Source organism: Emydura macquarii, unplaced genomic scaffold (genome assembly GCF_026122565.2).
Source record: "Emydura macquarii macquarii isolate MOO-44397 ecotype Brisbane River unplaced genomic scaffold, CSIRO-AGI_Emac_v2 contig_1119, whole genome shotgun sequence".
In the NCBI taxonomy this organism is placed as follows: domain Eukaryota; kingdom Metazoa; phylum Chordata; order Testudines; family Chelidae; genus Emydura; species Emydura macquarii.
This window is the reverse complement of record NW_027131256.1, coordinates 9,686,267-9,711,155: the sequence shown is the minus strand read 5'-3', so window position 1 is coordinate 9,711,155 and position 24,889 is coordinate 9,686,267. Positions and strand designations below refer to the sequence as shown.

Sequence of the window (24,889 nt, the reverse complement as noted above, 5' to 3'; positions counted from 1 at the left end):
TGCAGGAGAGAAGGCTCTGCTACTGCTCTGGCAGACACAAGCTACTACAGAAGAAATGAGGTGGAAAGTAGTGGGCTGAGATCAGAGTCTTTTCCCCTCTTCCTCAGCAACCACTGAAGCTGTCCCGGCACTCAGGCTTCATGCACTGAAAGAGCAGTGGGGCTGATGCTGTTGCACTTCCTGGGTGTTCCTTGTAGAATTCTTGCAGAGTCAGGCAAAACTCCCCCCACGGCTCCTGCTGAGGTGTGGCCTCTCCACAGCTGATCCACCATAGGCTAATGCTTAAAAGCCACAATCCAGCAATTAGCATTTATTAAGACAGCGCATAGTGGAAAATGTCATAAAGTGCAACCCAAACAATAAATGACACTTGATACAAGTCCAGTTTAAATGGGGAACCTTAAATTCATCTCTGGAAATATGTCAAAAAGCATCTACACTGATTTGTATAAAGACACAACAGCTGCTATAGCTGCAGCTGAAATTCAAGGGCCTATTCCTGAGTGCTCCTGGGCACCTCCAGCTCTTGGCAGAGTCGAGGGTGTTCACTCAGCACCATTCAGAATCAAACCGCAAATTGGCACCGATGTTTTGAACAGAGATTAAATCACCTGCATTCCAATCAGATTCAAAGCATCCCTCCCAAATACTGACCCATTACACATTAAAATCAAAGACAAGGGTATAAACCAATGTCATTTTCATTGTATCTCCACAGCATGTGGATAATTCTTGTACACAGATGGGAATCGGCCAGACAGCCAGATAACTACAGTTTTAAATGGGCTCTGTACTTCTCCTACCTAGCTCAGTGGGCAGTTGCATCCAATGCTCATCCCATAGTTCAATAAACCACTGAGATTCTTGACCGAGCAGCCACACTGAGCTGCAGTACAGTCTCAGGGGAAGAGGGGCTTCACTAAAGAAATGCCTGAATGATAGGACATTAAGGCCACCTTATTTTTCCATTCCCTACACTCTGTCAGGCTGGCTTGCGTGTCCTTGACATAACTTCAACTTCCTTCCCGCCACCAAACCCTGGGTACCTCAAAGCATTTCAGGCATCAGTTCTATAGGCAAAAAGTCACTCCCCGTGCAGAGTGCCTTAAATAGAACTTCAGGGGTGCATAGCCCTTGTGCTTGGTCTTCTGGGGGCATTTCACCCATTAAAACCAGAAGGAAAGAGAGAACCCTGGGGTACGAACATGGGGCACTTACAGTTAGGGATCCAACATGAGTCCTAATGCAATGGGGTGGGGAGTACATCCCACTGGCCTGTTGCATGACTATCCCACCTAAGCTTTGCTTGCTGGTTTTCTCTGCATGTCTGTATCTTTGTCAGGGCCTATGCTATGTTAAAGAGCCCAGACATGCTTGTGCATGGCATGTATGTAGGAACAGGGTTATTTTCTCACTGATTTTCTTCCCATAATTCCCATTGCTTTAGACAGGAGTGGTGATTTATTGCAGTGGATTTATGGTTCATTCCAAGTGATTTGTGACAAAATAAGCATAAGGCTGTTTCACAGCCCTTCTACATAAGTCTCACATGCATCTGTCTGTTAAGCTAGTGAGCTGTAAATGGGAAACACAGAACTAATCTGAATTCTTGCAGCTTGTGCAAGTTCATCTGTCAGACCAGCTTCTTGAACAAGTACCCTGGGAATTTACTGGAAAAAATTACTTCAGTGGAAGCATTCCCTCATTGTGCTGCCGTTTATTAAAAACTTTGTTTTTATTGATTTTTTCCAAGAAACAAACATTGACACTTACAGAGCAGTAATGCTAAGCCATAAAGAAGGCCAGAGAAATAACCAAAAAAAAAAATTAAGAATGGGCCTGATTCTCCTCACAGTTTCACCTGTGTGAATCAGGGAATAATTCCACTAAGGTGAATGGAGTTATATCATTTTAAGTGAAAGGAGAATCAGGTTCAATATCTACAGCAGATACCATGAGAACATAGAATTTGCCTTTCTGCATCAAAATCCTGGTCCATCATAGACTATCTCCTGCTTCAAGCAATGACTGATACATGATGCTTCAGAGAAAGGTGTTTCCTTCCCCTCTCCACATCAGGAGCAACGGTTCACTGAAATCCCACTGAAACCCGCAGAAATAGAGCTTTATACCAGCCATTAATGTCATAGTGAGCGACTATTCTTGTATTATGGGATGACATTAAAAATTGGGATTGATCAATTTTCAATATGCTGTTCGTAATCTTGAAATAAGATCCTTAAATCCTTTGAAGGATCCTTTTAATCCTTAAAAATAAGGAGCGGGAAGGGGAAAAATCATATTATGGAGGCACCATCCATGGCTCCATTATTAAGTTTGAGTTCTGTTTTGCACTCACATATACAACAAACACAAATTTGTACACAGCACAAAGAATAAGAAATCCAGAGTAACTCTCCTGAACTTAATGGAGCTATTATGAATTTATTAAAATATAGATGAGTACAGAATTGTGCCAGAAGTCTATAATTGTAGAATAATGCACACTAGTGTGATTTTCCCAGCATCTGTAATGGTTGCATGATCTATTATCTGGAAAAGGTCAGGAGATGGGCAATATAGAAATTATAATCAGAGCACTGGACACTTTAATAATCTGAAGTGTTAATCTTACCCTAATCCTAAAAAAAGAAAAAAAGAAAGTCCAGATAGTAGTGACCTGTAATTAGAGATGGTATGAACCATAAACGCTTCAAAGACTAACTCAGATAAGCATCCAAAATTCAAATGTTTGCCTGAATTAAATCAAATTTCCTCTGCAAAACTGAGCTGCAAATCTGATGAGTTTTATGGCAAAAGTACATTTCTTGCTTCTAGTTAAGTTGGGCACACTAGAACATCTTTTCTTATGACATTGTCTCAGCACTTCCTGAGGGAACCAGGAAAGTACAGAGGAGCACTACATGGGAAAAAGAAAAACGTGTTGCCTCCACAAAGGGGTGTATAGGATGTGGGCTTCAAATTGGCTCAGATGAAAGGAAAATGCCTGTCACTTAGATTAAGGACTAGAACTACCCAAACTGCTGCAGAAAGTTATTAGTTTCAGCTCCAGGAGCCATAAGGAACATTTAAACTGGTGGGAAAAGCAGGCAATATTGCCATAGGGGATGGACTGATTTAGTGCCTCCTCCATTAACCTGGCCACAGCCTCTCTTTCACCACTGCTGATTACTTTTTGGGTGGAGCAAACCCACTGTAGGTCCTCTGGTAGAGGAGTGAATAGCCAGGCTGGTGCAGGGAGTTGTAATTAACGCTTCTCTTTTCAACCTCGTCACACCCTCCAGTACGTCTATTGACAATGGTCTCTGCTCATATAGATCCTCAATCTGGGTCTAAAACCATAAATGATTCACCACCAATAAGTACCATAATGGTCATTAGCCACCCCAGGTGAAATCCTGACACCCCCCCCTTGAAGTCAAATGGGAGTTTTGCCTTTGACTTCAACAGGGACAAGTTTTCACAACCCTTCCTCCTCACCTCTTAGTGGGTAGCACTGCATTTAATTACAACTGTTATTCTCCTTGGTGTCCAATATACTGAAAATTATTTTCTACTGGATCATCTTTAGGCTTCAGTCCAAGGGAAAGTTGTGACATTTGCACAAACAGGATTCCACACTGCTGGATCAAGTGGCTGGTTCCACTCCAACCTTTTGCTATCTATTCCTCAATGGCTTTAGAACAAATGGAATCCTAAATTAAAAGTTGCTTTGTATTTCATGCAGCCCAAGGCTGCAATATGCCTTAAAATAGGTGGATCTTCTAGAGCATCCTGCCAATGTAGAACTATTATTTTTGAGTTTCTCATTCGGTGACCAATACTGTGCTTTATCTAGTAGATTTCTTTGCTGAAGTGTTGCAAATGATGTGAGCAAACCATCTGTATACAGAAGTAAGAATACTAAAAAAGAGTTTGGACTTTTACAGCAACTTCCATCCAATGATATCAAAGCATTTCCAAATGCTACTCAATTTAGCCTCATGACCTCCCACTGAGAGGTGAATACCTTTATGTATCCTTTCCAATCCAACCACATTTTTTATTCTCTCTCTCTCAGAATAATGGCTATTCCATAGAGAAGACTTGGAACTGTAAAGGCATTATATTTCAACTGTCCTGCTAGACATCCCCAAGCTCTTTGAATGTGCAAACTTTTCAAGAAGTTGCACTTCAGACCAATGAATGGGGAAGAAAAAGCTTTAAAGATTTCTTCTCTGGTAGGAACCATACTGATGTCTTCATCTTTCTCTGATATAGTGCTTGTTTTAGAGTGAAAGAATTACATTGTTGTATGTTAAATTTTGGGAAACAAACCACCACCAACTCCCTTCACCTCTGTTTGTACCTCTTTCCAGTATATCCAGAAATAATTTAGGCTTCTTTCCCGTGCCTCATAAAAGCGCTCTGGAAGTACTGGGTATATTTAAGGGTAAGATATTCATATGTATGGAATCCTGGGAATAATATTCATCCTAATGAATATTATTTGATGTCAGTCACATTTGCAGTTCCACCCATCTTCCTTTAACTTTATTTTAAGTTTAAATTAACTATGTCCTTGATATCACTGGTATCACAGCCAAATATTTCAACCTCTCAGGCATCCACTTAAGCTTCCAGCTATCCAGCTGAGAACTGGAACATTCCTTCAACATCGGTCTGACCAAATACTTTTCCTAATTAACCTTGTACTGCAATTAGATATGGAACCAAAGTCACTAACAAGCTTCAGTGAAAGAGAAGCTATTTGATTTAGGCTGGTAATCTGCAGTGTTTCCATCTGCAATAATCAATTCTTTGTATTTTTCTAATTCCCAATAATCAAGGATTCTGATGAATTCTTATCTAGTTTAGGGTTTTATACTGCCATCTATCACTATAGTAACTGAGCACCTTCCATCAAAAATAAATATCAAGAGTGAAATCCCTAGTGAACTTCATGGATTCTTTGGCAGCTCTCTGTTTTTGGGGTCAAAACTCTGCTTATTTTAGATTTGATTAGTTTCCTCTTTTTTGTAGTTGGTAGGATTCTATTGAGTAGAAGGTGTCAGTGTCATGAATTTCTCTCTTATGATGAAAAGTCTTTTTCAGAGATGAAGATTTTGCAGTGTTTCCTAAAGAGTCAGACTCAGGATTCAGCATATCTTCTCCAAAAGTATTTTCCCATATTGGATCCCTTCGACCAAGAATTCTCTGTCGCCAGCTGTCATACCCTTTGTCATGGGCTTTGCAATCTGTATTGTCCCCCAGGAGCACAGCTGTCACGGTGGTTCCTAGATAGAAATTCAGAATTGGATTTCCTTGGGGCTTGATCCATTAATTGCTTTGAAACTTAGGGCAAAGGCCTTAGACTGGCATTGAAAGCCAACTGGAAACCAATGAAAGGACTTGACCAAAGGACCTGATATGCTCACACTGACCTAAGTCAGGGAGAAGGCAGACAGCCTCATTCTATACCAGCTGGAGCCTTTGCATTGTCTTGACATTCAGCTCCAGAGACAGTGAACTCCAGTAACCCAGCCCAGAGGTGACAAATGTATGGATCCCTGTAACTAGGTCTTCATCTGGGAGGAAGGGACAAAGTTTCCTAGCAAGAATTGCTGTAGCAAATGGTTTTAACACTTATGTAGCATTTGATTTCAAGATTGAAAGAGCAAAGGGGGGGGGGGGTGGGAAATGGGACAACTGGAGCAGTACTTCGCTCAGGCACATATAATTTGAATATTTGATTGCTCTGCAGAATCCCTTCACCAAACTTCATTAGCTGCAGTGCATAAGAAGCGGTAGTCCCGCCTCACCCCTCTCATCACCTACAGAAATGACCAGTCTAAGACTATTTTCTATTCATGCCAGTTAGAAATGTCACCAACTGTCTAGCACCACTGCATAACAACCTGTTCTTATTGAATCCTACTAGGTTAAACTGAATTATAGTTGAGAAGTTTTTTTTTCTAATCTGCCTACCAGACCCATTGCCACTATCTCACAATCCACCCTTTTAATGGAAATCAATTTATACTTTTTACACTCACTTGGTACCTTCAAAATCTTGAAGATTACAATGATTAGGAACATTGTTATCATCTGGGGTTCAAAATGTTCACAGCCATAGCATGACAGACATTTTGCCTGCAAATTACTAGTAGCACATCTTTATAGAGTTGTCTCAGGAATCCATCAAACCCTTGACTCTTGCTGGCTTTTTACAGCATGAATTGCTTTCAGAATTGCCTGCAAGTTATGCTCCCATCCTGATGTCTTTTCTGTTCTTAAATTGGCTGTGGGAGTTCCACTGAGTCAAAGAACTTACTGTATTCTGCAGCATACGAGTTGCTGTTTGCCAGAAGCTGGGAATAGATGACAAGGGATGAATCACTTGATGATTACCTGTTCTGTTCATTTCCTCTAAAGCACCTGGCATTAGGATACTGGGCTAGATGGACCATCGGTCTGGCCCAGCATGGCCATTCTTATGTCGCTGGCTGCATAAATATTTGAGAAGAAGTGCTTAAATGTTTCATTTAGATACATCAATTAACATTCTCCTTTTGCCAGATCATTTTATTATATCTGTTCAATAGTTTTCTTGATTACTAAAGCAAGATGGATCTGACTATTATTTCTAGCCTGTAATATTTGTAATATACTTTATCTTGTGGTTGCCATGTCATCAAAAACCCTTTGATGGGTGTTTGTATAGTATTACAGCTCAGTCACCTGTCCAATATTCTATCTGAGTCTCTCCAATAAATCACTTTCAATTGCTGAAATTATGAAAAAATCCAATCTTGGAAGGAACACTTCAGTTGTGTGCTGGCATGTTCTAATTAGCCAAATTACAAATTCTAAAAATAGACTATTTCAGTGCTTGAAAATGTACAGTACATTCCACAGGGCTCAGCCTGGCTAGTCTGTGGCCACAAGAGGCACTCCAATTGAAATATGGTTTAAAGTGTGGGTACCTTTCATGATCTTTTGAAGCGTGCAAAGATTCCTGTTCCAATGTTTGCATTGGACCAATGTTTGGACCAGGTTTGGTATTTCTAGAGAGAGGATGGATAATACACGGGGTAGTACACTCTAGCCTAGGATGTAGGAGATCCAGTTTCAATTCCCTTCTCTACCACACACTTCCTGTATAACATTAAATAATTTACTCAGTCTCTGTACCTCAAGTCCTCATCTTCAAAATGGAGAGAATAGCTCTGCCTACTACACTGGGGTGCTGTGAAGATAAAGACTGGGGATCTCTGATACTATGGAGATGTGTCATGTGTACCATGTAATCTCCACTATATTAGCACTCAAAAATTCTCCTAATCGCCTGCAATGGGAAACATTAACATGTTGCCTTAAAAGGAATAGCTAACAGAGTATGGATGATTTTGTCTTTTGCAGTCCATAATGGGGTTTTATTCACCAGGATGGTGTTTTTTTAACATGCTGTGAGAACTTGTCACTATTGAAACATTTTACTGTCTGATAGAAAGGGACAAATCACCGTTTTTAAAATGGAAGAGTAATAGATCATCTTTGTCTCATTTCCTGCTCCAGAGGTGGATAGGATCTGTACATCCTCTTGTGTCTGTTAAGTAATGATCAACCGTTTTCATTTCATATAAAAGAAAATCCTCCTAAAAAAATAAAAATGAAACTTTTCTGCAATTCTGCAATATTTTGATTTGCTTGGTTTTTCTCATTCTCAGCAGTCTGAGTTTAAGGCTTTGATACAAGAAAGAATTCAAGCATATGCCTAGCTTTAAACAAATGAGGATTCCTATTGAACTACTCACATACTTAAGTGTTTTACTAACTCAGGGCGTTAGAGACTAGAACGGAAAAGAAAATTAGGCTTTACCTCTTCTATATGCTGTGAGGTTCCACAGAACCAAAATGTTTCTGTCTTGGCTTTCTCTTTCAGCCAGTGAGTAAAGCTGCATTACTGTCCAACAATTTAGTTATCTGGGTACAGGCGACGGGGAATGTGATTTCTGCTTCCTTCTCTCTTTGTGTCTGTCAGTACGAAAAATTGTGGTACTAACTAGAGATCCTGTCATCTATACAGTTAACACAATATGCTGCACTAGAATACCAGGTAAAAATATTAGAGGAGTATGTAATTCATATTCAGGATCTCAACAATAATGCCCTTGAACAAGCTATCCAGCAATTAGCACAGTACTTTTAGTTATAATTTATCTGTTTAAGACAAATGACGGAAGTATTGCTCTGTTAGTGGGTAGTTTAAACAAGCAAATAAATAAAGCAACAAGAGTTAGATAGCCAGTCAGAAGTGGCGACTGCTGGGGATAAGGACCTAGACCTGGTGAATATTGGCTACAACCGATATCTTGCAAGTCATGTGTTCTGATTTTTTTTAAATCAATTTATATAAAAAAAAAAAAAAAGGTGTATTTCACTGCATTTTTCCTTACTAGAGGAGGATGAGTTCATATGAGTCCAGAAGGGATTAAAAAATGGTTTGTTGAATTTAAAAAATAATAAGAAAGCAGAAAGTGTGTTTGTGGGCATACAAAAATAACCCAAATTATTTCCTCCACATCATTTCCACCTAATGTTTCTTTTTACAGGTATCTTTCACAGAAGTGGCCAATAATGGCTGGCACTAGCCAACCCTTTTAATGTATTTGATAATTTAAAAAGTTGGAACATCTAAGAAATCATAGTGACACCAGGGCACGGGTTTCATTACAAAACGCAATCCTTAGTCCAGGTGCATTGAATATAGACACACCACACACATCTATGTACATGTGTGCCACACAGATATGCAGTGATGTATAATTTTAAACTTTGAAGGCCTGGAAGAATTTTGATTCAACACCATAATTGCTCCTTTTAAGCTTTCTGGCACTGAGTCCTTAATTACATGTCATGGTTCATTGTACACTCAAATTCTAGAGCCATTCAAATATAATTGTGGGGTTGTTGATGTGCTCTATAAGCCATTGTTACTAAAGATCTTTTGGGAACTTATCTAACATCTCCTTGAGTACTGTGACTGTGTGTCACTTCCATGTAAATATATCATAAGCAGACAGATTGTGCCACAAGAATCAGTTGTTCTATTGAATTTCTATGGAGGCCAACAGGCTAAAGGAAATGTGACTTGCTGACATATAGAAACAGATGTTACAAGCACATCCCAGCTGCTGATTTCTCCAACAGCCTTATTACAAGGAATTCAGGCTCAGTTTTTTAAAGGTAGTAGGAGCCTAAAGATGCAAATAGGCATCTAGTGATATTTGTTCCAAGGTGCCTAACTCCCATTGATTTTTGGCTCTAAGTTAGTACAACCGAATGAAAGAAAATATGTTTTGGGCTTATAATTTTAGATCAGGGCTGAAATACTGTATTAACTGAGAAGGGGAAATTACTCAGACAGTGAGGCAAATTAAAGATGTAGTAAAAAGGTACTTCTTACTTTCATTGGCTTAAGTTCAGATTTTTACAGCTAGATCTCCAAAGCATTGCACAGGTTCCTAATTATTTTATCCATGCAATGCACTCACGGAAGCTTATTGGAGCTGCGTTGCTCCAACCACCTATTTAGTGCTGAAATTTTAATCTTTAATCCTTCTTGTTATTTTAGCATAAGTTTTGTTTTCAGTTCATATGTTTACATTATGATTTTTTCATACTACACAGACGAATTTAAATTGATCCAGACAGGGGCAACATGCCACTGTCAACAGTTGCTCTTGTCTTCATTTTAGAAAGTGTCAGATTTTAGATGGGAACTGTATAGGGGCAGAGTATCTGGTAGTGGTTAGAGCAAGGAACTGGGATTCAGGAGTCATTGGATCAATTCCTGTATCTGCCATTGATTCATTGTATGATGTGGGCCAAGTCACCACTTTTAAACAAAGATAATATTTCCTTACCTCATAAGGCTGTTGTCAGGCTAAAATCATTAATATTGGCTTAAAATACCAGATGAGAAACGTGGTCTGGCTCCAGTTCAACAAGGCACTTATGCATGTGCATAATTTTAAACATGTGAATGGTCCCACTGAAGTAATCAATGTCAGTGACATAAATGTGATCACTCACATATTTAATCCTCATGTGCTTAAGTACCTTGCTGAATTGGGGCCTTTAAACTTAAAGTATTATTCTTTCATGTTCATATCTGAAATATCCATTGTTCATCTAGAAAGAAATTCTCACAGCTGTCTTCTAACATTGCATAAAATTTGGGCCCAAACTGCAAGGTGCTGAGCACCTCTTGAGAACTGCAGGCACTCGGCAGGCTGTTGGATTGAGCCTCTCTGTGTAGACATTGGGTCAAAAAGAAAAAACATGCTAAACGGCCAGAAAACTTAGGTCATGCAGTGGTGATTCACAATCCAGGCATTGTTATCACCGGATCACATTACACAGAGCAATTTATGCCTTGCTTTAGTCCAGTGGCATGCAGGAGCACAGCCCAATGTGTATGTACCTGACAACACCCATTCTATTTACCTTCTTTCTTCGCTAAATAGGAAACAAGGTACCTTTCCTTATCAGCCAAAACAAGCCACATCTTCCTGGTATTTTACTAATGCTTCAGAGGTGATTAACAGGATTCTTTTCAAAGGGCAAAATATGTGGAATTCTTTTTGCAGAAATCTGAAACTTAACAGGGTAACTGTCTGAACAATTCTAATTTTTTTTTATTTAAAGTAAAAGTGGCAATCATGACATTAGCTGCTCCTGTTAATATAAATCAGTCAATGGTAGAAACTTTGCTCATAATTTCAGATGCAGTCATGCCAAATGCAATCAACTCTATTTTATATATTTTGCAGAAGAAAATGCAAAAATGCCTTTTCGTCTGTGTTGCTTAAATACCTGGTTCTAGTTCCAGTATCTCAAAAAAGTCTTGACAATAATTGCAATACTGAATGCTGCCAGCATTTGCAAATGCAGTACAAACCTCTTTGTATTCATTTCCCACTTTTTTTTTTTTTTTTTTTAAAGTAGTGACAGTTGTACAACTAGATAGATGCTTATGTTTTTGGATCATGAAGCACTAAATCTTGGTCTGCACTGATTTATACCCCTCATCTCTCTTTTTTCTTATGGTTTAAACAAAAAACAGTAACGTGACTCATCTGTCATAAGCAATTCTAGTATTCTTCTAGATGTTGGTGTGTATCTAGAGGGAAGTTTCACAGTTATGTAAAAGTTTTTGTGTTTTTATGATGGGTGAAGGAATTCAGGAGGCGGCAAAGACACTGAAAAACACATCATTTGCAAACAAGATCAAATGATGTGTATTATCACCCTTAAATATAAGAAACCCTTTAAAAATAATGTTCCGTTTAAATCGACTCCTTGCCAGCATTAAAAATTGCAGTTGTCAATTATATAGGACATTGCATGACGAAATAGTAAGTGATACAAATGTCTTTAGAATGGATGGACTAGCTTGTCAGAAGTGTTCCTGAAATTTATTCCTGAAACATTTACAAGAGTACCAATTATGCTTGCAAAGCCAGTATTTGAAAGTGCAAATACCAGTTCTATGATGTACAAATTTTGTGGTGCAGTTTACAAAATCCTTCATATGGGGTCACTTTTGAAAAATGTGGCGTATACACCATCTTCTCTCTTTTCTCCACACACAGTCTTATGTTCCTCAGCAGTTCTTATTCAGAAAAAAATTCCCAGTGAAGTCAATGAAAGGTTTGCTACGTAAGCACCTACAGCAGTTACCCTATTTTTCCCCATAAAAGAGAGAACAGTATTGCAATCTAGATTGTTTTTTTTTTTTAAACCTGAAATAGAAGTAAGGAACTAGGCTTGATTCAGTGAAAGCACTTAAGCATGTGCTTAAACTTTAAATCAATGGGATTTAATCACATGCTTAAAGGAAAACACATTTGAGTGGTTAGCTGAATCGGGGTCACATTCAGACAGACAGAGTGTGTATGTCTAGGGAGCTGTTCTGACTTTCAGAATCCGAACGGAAACACAAAATGTCAGCTGCCTCACCAGCCACCCCCTGCAGCTGGCAGAGAGAGACCCCATATTTAAAAGTGCAGTATACAAAAAACCAGGATGACCTCATTTCTCCAGTTACACATCTACTTAAAACATATCTACAAATATAGACCTAGTAGGTGAAACAGTATGAACAGATGGTCTTGTGCTGATGTTCCCTCTCCAGGAGCCTTTTTCTTCCTCCCACCCTCTTCCCCACAAGAGAGCCCAGGATTGTTTCTCCTTGTGTCCAGAGAGGAATCACCACAAAGTTCTGTCCTCTCAGACCAAGCCCACTGCCTACACTGTAGGCTCGGTCTCAAATCACCCAGGAGAGCCCTACTTGTGTTACAAACTGCAACTGGCAGAGCTAACCCAATAGTGCCAATTACTTTGTTTTAATAGAGACCCTCACCTGAGCTTTTCCTCAGATTATAAATAACGTTAAATTAATTATAATTTTTCAGTTTAAAAAGAAGTTAAATGGAAGGATATCTGTGTCCTCAAGCTGATACCTGTATTTATGCCTATAGAATGACACTTCATATAATCAGAGAATGGCTCAAACTAGAACAAGCTCCAAACGCCTATGAACTTTGGGCCTGGACCTGCTCTCAGAGAAATCAGTGGAAGTTTGGCCATTGACTGTAATGGGAACGGGAGCAGGTCATTTAGTTGGGAAAGTTTGGATGTGAATTTGTGACTGCCTTTCACCTTTCTGAGGGGCTGAACCAAAACCCCAGCCCCAGCCCCCAGCAAATCATGGGCAAATTTATATCCAGAGCTGAACTCTGGAGCTCAAAACCATCTCTAAAAATAATGAACTAGCACAGATTTATTCTGAAAAGGATTGAGCATTTCAGTACTGACCGTTCAAGTGAAAAGTCTACTTGGCAGGATACAAAATGAAAAAACCTCTTAAAAAGGCTGAGCAGCAAATGGCATTCAGGGTTCAGATGATGCATCTCCAAGCCCCAGAAATGACAGATCTGGTACCAATGCATATCCCTTTATCCTAGTCAAGCGATGAAATATATTAAGTGCCCAAGTATCTTTTCTCCCTTGAGTGAGATAAAGGGGTGTGACACTGCCTTTTGTGTTACTTTCTTTCCTTGGTTATTTAAAAATACACAATGTATCCCATCCATTTAAAATACAATTTTGCTTTTCTCACCTTTGTTCCATTTGCAAGATGCAGTGGATGTCTGTGAGCCCCTTTCCTCTTTTTCAAGCTCCTTTCATCCAGGGATCGTTGCTGCCTCTTGGCATAGGCCAGAATGGTGGATTCTGCCCTCTGCAGTCTTCTCTTCCATATTCACTCCCTCCACTTTTAAGAAAGTGCAGTAGAAAACTTTTAAACACAGATAACTGGCTAGTACCAGTATGTTCTTCTTAGCACAGCTATTTCTTTAGGATTTATGCATGTCAGAAGGGTTTGTAACGTCATCACATCTCTTCATTCACTAGTTTAATTCCCTATCTAATGTTAACTTTCTGTGCACATTTTTCAAAGAACACCAAAAAAAAAAAAATTCCACCACAGTAGCAATGTATATTGAGCAATGCAGTCATATCTGCACAAGGGCGCAGGGTAAAGGCAATAAGTTATCTGCTTATGACAGAGAGAGAGAAAAAAAAAAATCAGATTTCAGCAATCTAACCCTTTGCTCAACTCAGGTAGCAAAAAAGGGGTTGGAAAGCCGCCCGGTATCTCCAGCTAGAGATTCCTCAGTCAACGCCTAGAGAGAGCACGGCCGGGGTTGGAGATCATGCTCTGTAAATCATTGCCTGGAAGATGGCCCCTCAGGGGAGCCAAATCACAATAAAGTAGCGGATTAGAGCAGCCCAGCTCTACCAGGCTGGCATAGAACTAGCTCCAGAATCAAGTAGCAGCAACTGGCTCCCATCTCAGTTGTGGAAGCCAGGTGCAGCCGAGATTCTGGGCCATAAGGAGGAGAATGCCTTTGGGAAAGTCGAGTTTTGCATACAGAATTGAACCCCAGGCTGGGAGCGTTTTCTGTTACTCTTTTTACTTATGTTAACTTGTTCAGAGTTCTGGTGATAAACATTACTTGAATGGGGAAAAGCCATCACTGACAGCACCCGTTTTGTTTCTGGTAAATTGTCCCACTTGCTTACAAATCCTCAGCAATGGGACAACCCAAAAAAGAGGTTCAGCGTACTTTGGATAAATGCCCAAAAGTTTGGACACAGAGCTGAAGCTTATCCCTATTTCTGGGATCTGTGAGGTCGGGCTGGAAGTCTCTGGGTATGTCTATACTGGCGGTGGCAATGTGGATGCTGCTGGATCGATGCCGTGGGATCGATTGGGCGGGCAGTGGAGACCCACTCAGTTGATCCCAGAAGTGCCCTCCGGTCAACGCTGTAAGTCCCTCCCCTCCCCCACAAGAGGGGTAATGCTGCATCGACCGGAGGGCCTTTCCCATCGGCGCAGCACACTGGAGATACTGCCTTTTACTGACCATGGTAAGTCAACAGGAGATATGCAATCTACATAGAGTAGACTGCATATCTCCCGTCAGCGTAGACCAGGCCTCATTGTTTGTCTGTTTGACTCACTGTCACAGATTAGGAGATGTGTGTCTAGCTTAAATTACTCATTGTGGTCATATACAATAGCATGTATTTAAAAAAAAAAAAAAAAAAAAAGAAAAGAAACCCATAACATTTACAAAAAGAGTTACCACCCCTCAGTGTATGAAGATAGGAATTAATGGATTCAGAACTCTGGGTTTGATTCCAGGTTCTGGAGGGGAGCGGTTACAGGCACTTCTGACCCTGTTCTGCCTCCCCCCCCCCCCACCTGTTCCTGTCCAGTCCCACCCCGTGTCCTTCGACTTCAATTTGCCTCTCCTGTTGAGCCCACCCATCCTCCAGTTCCTAGCCCTGGATACCAGCAGAGGGTGCATTGAGAGCACAGGAGAGACAGATGTTCCTAAGCCTCTGACTGCCAGATGCTGGGAATGGACAATGGGATGGATCACTTGATAATGGCCCTCTTCTATTCATTCCCTTTGAAGCATCTGGCACTGGCCGCTGTCTGAAGACAGGACACTGGGCTAGGTGGACCATCGGTCTGACCCAGAACAGCCGTTCTTATGACGGGCTCCCTGTTCCTGTGCCTGGCTATAGGAAGGAATAATTACAGGGAAGATCTTGCTCAGTCCTTGCTACCCCAGGCTGGATCATGCTTAGTACAGATGGAATCTTAATGAGAAATTAGTTGACAAACTCTAACAAGTCTCTCCTGAGCATGTGCAAACTGTGATTTTCAGAGGCTTCTAAATTGGCCAAATTTGGGTGGATTTTCACAGTGATAAAATAAAAGCACATTCCTGACACCAGGACAGCTCCTCTTGCCACATTTCAAGTTCTTGTTCTGAACACAGAGGTGCTGGGGGGGAAAAAAAAAAAATCTCATTCTCAGAAATGAACCATTTTTGCTGAAACTGTCAAAAAAAAAAAAAAAAAAAAAAACCAAAAAACTCCCCCTCCCCCCCCACACACACACCATGCTGAGGCAAACACCTGGCATGGGATATTTCAGTCAAAGATTGAAGTTTGACAAAGTTAAAAGCAACTGAAAACAGGGTCTTATAATTGAAAGCATTAGGCAACCTTAACTATAGTAATTGCTACCAGCTCTGCCTATACTAAAATAGATTGAACAGATAATATAGATTAGATAGATAACTGTAAATGGATAAATAATTTTCAAATGGTCTGAAAAAAGCTTGCGTTTAAAGGAAGTCAAGTTATTTTCAGATTTAAAATATAAAATCAGGAATTGGTTTGGTCTTTCCGCCCACTCCCAAAATGCTTCACATCTGGGGCTACGCTAAGATATTGGTTTTAATTTGTATTGCCCCATAGACTTTAAGGCCAGAAGAGACCATCATGATCATCTAGTCTGACCTCCTGCATATCACATGCCACAGAACCTCATCCCCCAACGCCTGTAACAGACTCTTGACCTCTCACTGAGTTACTGAAGTACTCAAATCATGATTTAAAGATTTCAAGTTTCAGAGAATCCATCATTTACTCTATGCAAACTAGTAAATGACCCATATACTCTACCCTGCAGAGGAAGGCAATACAAAATGTACTCACCCTGGGTCTCTGCCAATCTGACCAGAGGGAAAATTCCTTCCCAAACTCAAATATGATGCTCAGGGTCTAACTGATCACATTTGTGAGACCCTCCAGACAGATACCTGACAAAGGATTCACTGTAGTAAACTCAGAGCCCTGCCCACCTGGTGTCCCATCTCTGACTGTTGGAGATATTTGCTACTAGCAGTCACAGATGGGGCACATGCCATTGTAGGCAGGCTCATCATACCATTGCCTCCATAAATTTATCAAGCTCAGTCTTGAAACCAGTTAGGATTTTTGCCCCCACTGCTCCCCTTGGAAAGCTGTTCCAGAACTTCACTCCTCTGAGGGTTAGGAACCCTAATTTCAAGTGTAAACTTCTTGGTGGCAGTTTATATCCATTTGTTCTTATGCCAATATTGGCCCTCAACTTAAACAACTCCTCTCCATCCCTGGAGTTTACCCCTCTGCTTTATTTATGTTTTTCATAGCCAGTAGAGTGTTCTAGATAAAAGGACACAAAATAAGAAATACATTTTGAAATATTCTCTGCTTTAGTATGTTGTTGGTTCTACGTAATTTCCTGTTCCTTAGATTTCAAAACAAAATTGTGACTCTGGACAACATGAAGATGAACCAGGAACATTACAGACTTGGCAGAATGGTTTCCATTTCCTTTCATGTAGATTGACAGCAAGCAGTCTTAATATTCTGCTGGAATTGGGCTAGAAAATGAACCAGTGCACAGGAAGCAAAGCTTTATTTGTTTGTTTGCTTTTCTAATTCACCAAAACATTTACTTATTGTAATAAGAGCTGCTAGGGAATTTTTCAACTGTTTAAAAAAAAAAAAAAAAAAAAAAAAAAAAAAACAAAAAACAAAAAAACCAACCCCACTCATCAAAACTAAAACTGTTCATGACATGGGGCCAATTTCATGAATCTCCTGCATCAAAAAAATGGAGAAATGAAAATTTTCTGTTTCTAATGTCAAGATGATCTTTTGTTTAGAGATTTTAGTAAATTTAGACTAAAAATAGTTAATGAAAAAAGATTGAAATTAAAATTGAAATTAAACATTTCAAGATCAAAACATTTCATTTTGATGACTGGCCCAAACCAAAAACATTTTTGGTTTTTCAGTTCACAAAAGTTTGAAATGGACTTTGCAAAAATTTCCTCTCCCGAATTAGGATGAAATCTCTCAAACATTTTTGAGGAATGGAAAAATCAGTTTCTCACCCAGCTCTAACTGGAACATAGAAATTGAGCTGCTAAAGAAGAGATTCATTATTAATTGTTGTAACTTCTTTTTAACAGCTCAGTGCTGAAAGATGCTGGACACTCTGGTCCTGATTTAGCAAAGCACTTACACAGCCACTGAACTGTAAGCACATGTGGCAGTTTCATTGACGACAAAGCTCAGCAGTACAGGACTGATACCAAAGCATCCAGGAGCTGAATCAAAGCCCACTGAAGTTGATGGATTGTCTTAATTGACTTCAATGGACTTTGGGTCAAACACCCAGCGCATATCACTCAACATCATTTACATACAAGTTTTCAGGTAACCCAGCTGTTGTGAGAACTTTATGTTAAAATCCAGTTCAAGAGCTGTAGTGTTCTGCCACTGTTAAACAGGGGACTTTCAGAGGCAACAACATTATTTTAAAAAAAGTGACTATGACCTACCGTCATTCGTTTTGGTCTTAAAATGAATGACAGTAAGCCATTAGCTTAAAACAGGCTTCAGTTCTCTTGCATCCTGCAAAAGCAATAGTGCATGCTCAGTTTTATGAAATGCTAATAGCTAATCATTTCACTCTCATTCTCTTGTTGCCTGAATGCTCAACATACTCATATTTAGAGTTATTCCAGCAAGATTAGAGTTTATTTCAGCACATCATATTGAGATTAAAACCAGTGAAGGCGCATTGTCTTTTCAGATCACTGTGCACATAGAATCATAGAATATTAGAGTTGGAAGGGACCTCAGGAGGTCATCTAGTCCAACCCCCTGCTCAAAGCAGGACTAACCTCAGCTATATCATCCCAACCAGGGCTTTGTCAAGCCTCATCTTAAAAACCTCTAAAGATGGAGATTCCACCACCTCCCTGGGTAACCCATTCCAGTGCTTCACCACCCTCCTAGTAAAAAACTTTTTCCTAATGTCCAACCTAGACCTCCCCCCTGCAACTTGAGACCGTTGCTCCTTGTTCTGTCATCTGCCACCACCGAGAACAGCCTAGCCCCATCCTCCTGGGAAGCCCCTTTCAGGTAGTTAAAGGCTGCTATCAAATCCCCCCTCACTCTTCTCTTTTGCAGACTAAACAAGCCCAGTTCCCTCAGCCTCTCCTCATAAGTCCTGTGCTCCAGCCCCCTAATAATTTTTGTTGCCCTCCGCTGGACTCTCCAACTTGTCCACATCCTTTTTGTAGTGGGGGGCCCAAAACTGGACACAATACTCTAAATGCAGCCTCACCAATTCCGAATAGAGGGGAATAATCACTTCCCGCGATCTGCTGGCAATGCCCCTCCTAATGCAGCCCAATATGCTATTAGCCTTCTTGACATCCAGGGCACACAGCTGACTCATTCAGCTTTTTATCCAGTTACCCCCAGGTCCTTTTCTGCAGAGCTGCTGCCCAGGTCGTCGGTCCCCAGTCTATAGCTGTGCATGGGATTCTTCCTTCCTAAGTGGAGGACTCTGCACTTATCTTTGTTGAACCTCAGATTTCTTTTGGCCCAATCCTCCAGTTTGTTTAGGTCACTCTGTATCCTATCCCTACCTTGCAGGGTATCTACCACTCCTCCTAGCTTACTGTCGTCCGCAAACTTGCTGAGGGTGCAATCTACCCCATCCTCCAGATCATTAATGAAGATGCAATAAAACATTAATAAAGATGTAATAAAACATGCAAGAGTCCTGTGTTTTTATGGATGTAAAGGATGATGAGGTTTAATGGAATACTGCCATCTGTCTCTGTACTGGCACCTGGATAATTTTGCATCTAATGATTCAAGAAAAAGCATTTTGTGATGCCTGTGCAAAAGCATAGGAAACAATCCTCAAGTAGCTTTCCTGAAAAAAAAAAAATCATTATGTGTTGATTTATAGCTAAATAGGTTGGCTGAGAACAATGACCAAGATTTTCACACGAGTTCCTACTACTAGTAGACTCTTTAGGCCACAATTAGGCACCTAAATTAGTAGCCTGATTTTTGAAAGTGCTGAGCACCTACAACTCCAACTCCAGATGAAGTCAATGGGAGCTACTGGGCGTGGATCACTTTTGGGGGGGGAAAAAAAAAAAACAGGCTCCTGAGTTAGGTGCCTAAATATGGAATTCAGAGCCTAATTTTAGCCACTTGGATTTGAAAATCTTGGTCAAAGTTTCTTGACATCGGTGCAAAAAGGATACTTGATGTTATTTGTTATTGAGGATGCCCATATCTTTATTATAGTCTAAATTCTAACCTACTGTTTTAAAATACAACTAACTTTTTGTAGGTGCTGATTTGGAATCTACAAAATATCTTACTCCGCCGACTTAAAGCAGACAGGGGATCCAGGCCTCTTAAGGTGAACTGCAAGTGCATTTGATCCATGGTACTGCCTTTTCCCAAAATCTAAATGTAAGTATACCCACTTTTGAAACTCCAAAATGACTTATCCACAATGACTAAGCCAGAACACAACTGGTTAAAAACCTCCAGCAGTCTTAAAATAATCAGTTTCACAGGATTTGCTAAGTTACTCAGGTGTTTGCCATAATTTCAGTACAAATTTCTCTACTACTAATGCTTTTTGCAATCAATCATTGTCAGTATGTCCATTCAGAGAATTAAAGAAAATACCCCATTGTGGAAATCCTCCGAACTCAAAGGGAGGGGGGGGAAAAAAAGTATTTGTAACTCTTCATGTAATTGTTAGACATTTTTGTAACATTTTGCATTTCCTCCTGTTTAAAGGATTCTGTTAATATTTTCTAGGGCTAGGGAGGGATCAGTTATAGGCTTCATGGGGAAACTATTTTTTCCCCTAATGATAGAGGTAGCATGCACAGTAATTTTCTCTTGGATTGGCTGAAGGCTCTTTAGAATCTAGTGACTGATTATATACTTGTGATATCCATAGTGTATGGCAGTATGTATTTAAAAAAAACAAAAAAAACAAAAAAAACACAGCAGCATCACTCTAATGTTTAATAACTCAGTAATAGCAAGAACATGTTAATCATTTTGGGCTTTAATGGGAAAAAAAGTTTCTTACAAGCAGACATTAGCTCATAACATCTACAGTCATGGCTATTGTCTATTCTCAAATGTGACTTTTGGAACTAAAAATCATTGTTGCCTAATAAGTTACAATGTAATAGCTCCCTGCACCTGTTTTGTTTTACAAATGACTAATTTAAACAAAATCCACTTGTTGAGAATGAATCATGTAAATTCCTCAGATTTTTGAGTGTCTGTGTAAAAGAAGAGGAGAAAGCACATTTGATTGTTCTGATCTCTTACAGAAAATCCTATAGACTTTAATTGGAATGAAACCAATGGAGCGCTATAAAAATTACCCTAAAACCCTATAGATCTATATCCTCAGCTTTGGTTACATCCCCTTTGTGCACCTGTTCCACCTCCTCAGACAGAGGCAGAGCCAAAAACATGCAGTCCTCAGTCAATGGAGCTGTCCCTGCTGACCGTTCCACTCAGTGTAACTTAGGCCCTGTCTACACTGACCTCTGAGATTCGGCGGCAGTCGACCGGAGTTATGCAAGCTACACAAAAAACTTGTGTAACTCCCGTCGACTTCTGTGGTTCTCTTCTGCACGCTGTCTTCACTGCGCTGCACCAACGGGGACCACATTCCCATCAACACAGCGCTACGCCACTGAAATTTAAGAGAGAATGAGATTCTTTCTACAGAAGATTCGAATCCTCCTATAGATTTTATTAGAGCTTTCAAACATTGATCCAATGCACAGTCAGAGTCAATGAAGAGATCCACCAATAGGAATTGGATTGGGCTTTTATTATCTGGCTATAACTTTGGTTGGTTGGTTAAAACATTATAGAGAAAAGCTTATTTTCTATCCAATGCCATGAGACTCTTCCATAGGGATGCTACAGTATTATTCTTAAAGTTATATGTATGGTTATATAAGAACCACTGAATATTTTATCAAACAGATAAAAATAAGAAGAATTAGCATATATTTCTTTTCATCCATAAATGTCAAAGTGCTTTGCAATGAGGAGTAAGCATCATTATCACCATTTTACAGAAAGGGAGACTGAAGCACAGAGTTTAATTGACTTGTCCAATGTCTCAAGTCAGTGGCAGCGTTGGGATCAGAACTCAGCTATCATGACACCAGCCCAATGCTTTATCTACAGCACTGTGTTATGAAGATAAACACATACATAAAAGTAGAGTATAATTGTAAAAAAATAAATAAATAAATAAAATAAAAAATAAAATAAATTCTAAATTTTAGTGAAAAAGTTGTGAAAAACTACTATTTTCCCCCCTTTTCCTGACCTGTTCCAGTGTACAGAAATGAACAGAATCTAGTGCAGCTCTTGACAGAAACTTGGCCAAAATTCAAGGGTGTTTAGATACAGAGCCTGAAACAAAGCCCTAGCCCTATCTTCATAGAACTCCTGAAAAGTTTCAAGCTTGGGTATCAGCTGGTAAATACGTTTGAAAGGCATTTGGATCCAATAGAATTTCTAAGCGCCAACCAAAACCAACATTTTAATGGTTTCAACTGAAAGGGGGCCCAGCTAGGTGGTTTTCTGTAACCAAATATCCCCCCAAACAGCTCTGTTAGTTTTCCTTCATAAAATACAAAATATAACATACCTGCACTTATGTTAGTATGTCATTTTCAATGCAAAACAGGGAAAGGATGCTTGGCGATATCAAAATATTGTTTAATGTCAGTTTTAAATGCTTGACATAACAGTTTTATATATAAAAATATCAACCATCTCAAAGTAATTGCTAGACTTGGAGATTTAGGTTATTTTTTTAAGCGATAAAAGTATTTAAAAAACACAATTGTGGGTGCATCTCACTTGTTTCAAATTGCCTTGGCTTCCTATGCTTTATTCTAGTATGATGTTAGCCCCACTCAATGGTCATCACATATATTAGTACTGATGTTAGTATTTGACTCTACTGGGATGTTAAATTGATATGCAGCTGCAATATTTCTTACACAGCTAATCTTTGAGTACTCAACTTACAAATACAAAGTTGCTGCTTTGAAAATTCTAAAATGACAAACACAAACGTTTAAATGTATTCTTTAAAACAAAAGCAAACAAACCACTGCAATATTATACACTAAACAGTCACAATTCATAGTAGTGTTACCACTAACCAAATCCTGCTTTCTTTACATAGGTGAAACTCCCATTGACTTCAACATGTTCTCTTCAGCATCCTTTCCAGTGATTTAACATGAGAGAATGAATACTGGAGAGAGATGCTGAACTCAATCAAGTTTTAACTGAGAAATAGCTGTAGGATCTCTCCAGCTGTTTTGGATAATTATGTAACATATAGGGCAGTATTCTATCATATCAGGTACTGTTGGTATAACTCATGCCACCTTGCCTGTATAACAGCTATTTTTGAAAAAGCTGTGAATGTGGAGGTCACAATTCCAAGCATGCAAAAGTTTAAATTCCAAAATCGATGCTCTCAGACAAGTTCTCCCATCCCTCATTGTGTTTGGGAAGCTGTCACTAAATAAGTAATTATCTAGAAAGGGAAAGAAGAGTGAGTGGCTTGAAGTCTGTATAATGAAGCCTAAATATACCTTGAGTTTAGCATGCAAAGTTCACAGTTTGCCTAAATTCCTGATAACCTTTTACTGCATTCTTGGTGTTGACTCTTTGTTCTCTATGCAAATTAAGAATATAAGGAAGCTAAACAGACCGTTTCCTGAACAGTAAACATCGCATCTCTACTCAGTCTAAAAGAACATGAGAAAAATCTGAGTTTGGCATTCAAAACTTATTTGAGGATACTCCACTATTAAATGTCAGATGAAAGATACTGAGGAAGCTGAGGCAGGATGAAGTTCTTTTATACAAAAGGGAGCATGCCCGATTTCAGTTAATCCAACCTGCCTGTTATAAATACAGTACTGCACTTACAGCAGGTATGGAGAGGGTACAAAAATGTTTACTGCCCACAGAGAATATTTCTCTCCCTCCCACCCCAAATGACTATCCTGCTAAAATGTCAAATGCTTGTATAAGATATTCCTGCCACACATGGTTTGAACTGTGCTGAGGAGATTTTCTGGTCTCCACTGCACTTCATTCGCCTCTTTGGAGATTACTTCATCGTCTCCTCTAGGAATGGTTTAGCTCTGCTTCATAAAGTCCTGATAATGAGATATTTTTTGCTTTTGAAATCTACCAAAATTTCACCAAATGGAATGTATTTCCCTGGAGGGAGATAGTCTCAGAACTTTCTAGAACAGTCTTCCTCCTCCTAGGAATTATGAAGTACATGGCTTCCAGATAGGTTATTTCACTAAAGCAGTAGTCACAGAGGGAACAACAAGATACGTCTAGATAAGCCATGTCTGAAGATATCCTGCCAGCTCAGTTCCGGGGGAAGCCTGTCTTGCAGGATTTTACTAAGGCAAATAGTAAAGATAAGAGATGGTAGGTGGCTGGTGTTGGCTGAATCTTTGTGAGGGGCTCATTTCATCTCACACATAGTAAGATCTAAAAAAAAGAAAAGCATACATGTTTAGGTACCTGAACTCCTTTTCAAATCTGGCCCTTTGTGCTCAGTCCAGGGGGGTGGGGGAGTGGGCGGGGGCTGTGTATTTTTGCGCTACTGCTGTAATGTCGGGGAAATTGAAACAGAGGGAATCACTGCTAGAAAAGTGAGTATGTTTAAAGAGTTTTTCTATGAGGAAAAACCATCTATTTTTCTGACTTGGTTATTCTTCATCTGTAGCACATTTCCTGGTCTTGCTTTGGCTCTAGGTGAACAGTGAGAAGATTTTTTTTTTTTTAAACTCATCCAATTCACTCCATACTAAGGCATTAGAACTACCGAAAGGCTGGAGAAAGCAAAGGGCAGCTGTAGACGTTCTTGTTCAATTACACGTAAAGGGTTCTAGATGCTCTGGTTCCATTTTACTCCACAAATGGTTACTAGCTCCCTGACTGGAGAGATTTCCTCAAGAGCCTCAGTCCAGAGTACCAGACATTACTTAGAGTGTGATGTTTGGGCCTGTAGCAGGATTAAGTTGGGGGCTCAGGTTTGTGCTCAAACTGAGCCAGGCACTTGCATGGCTGTTAAATGGAATGGGAATACCATAGTAGCAGCAGCAGCTTTCCTAGTCTGGGATTCTTGCTCCAAGGAACAAAAAAAAAAAAAAAAGTCTATGCCTCGGAAGATTTCCTGTCAGGAATAAACCAGGATCAAAGTAGTCCATGAACTGGGCTATGCTTTACTTTGGGGTGGGACAGTCATCGGTTTGTCAGAGGAATGGGTAAACAGAAAAAAGGCTCCATTGTGGGGTAAAATAGTCAGAGAAAAAAACCTTTTGGGACTTATCTGGCAATTGGCTCCCTCCTCCTGCTCTTACTCACTGTACCTAGGATCACATATCTGCTGGGGCTGGCCCTAGACTGAGCTGCCCACTTCCTCGCTAATGCTGTGTACAGATGACAGAATCTTTGTCCAGGCAGCCCTGTTTTAACCTTCCCTCTT

The 24,889-nt window shown here is 39.8% G+C and overlaps 1 long non-coding RNA gene across 1 annotated transcript in view; it reads right to left on the bottom strand.

The window, feature by feature from the left end:
- LOC137151749 (uncharacterized) overlaps window positions 1-24,889 on the bottom strand; it is an 83,724-nt gene that overhangs the window by 37,451 nt on the left and 21,384 nt on the right. The window contains exon 2 of the long non-coding RNA XR_010919350.1: window positions 13,190-13,342. This is a non-coding gene — a long non-coding RNA (uncharacterized lncRNA). The remainder of the gene's footprint in view (window positions 1-13,189; window positions 13,343-24,889) is intronic.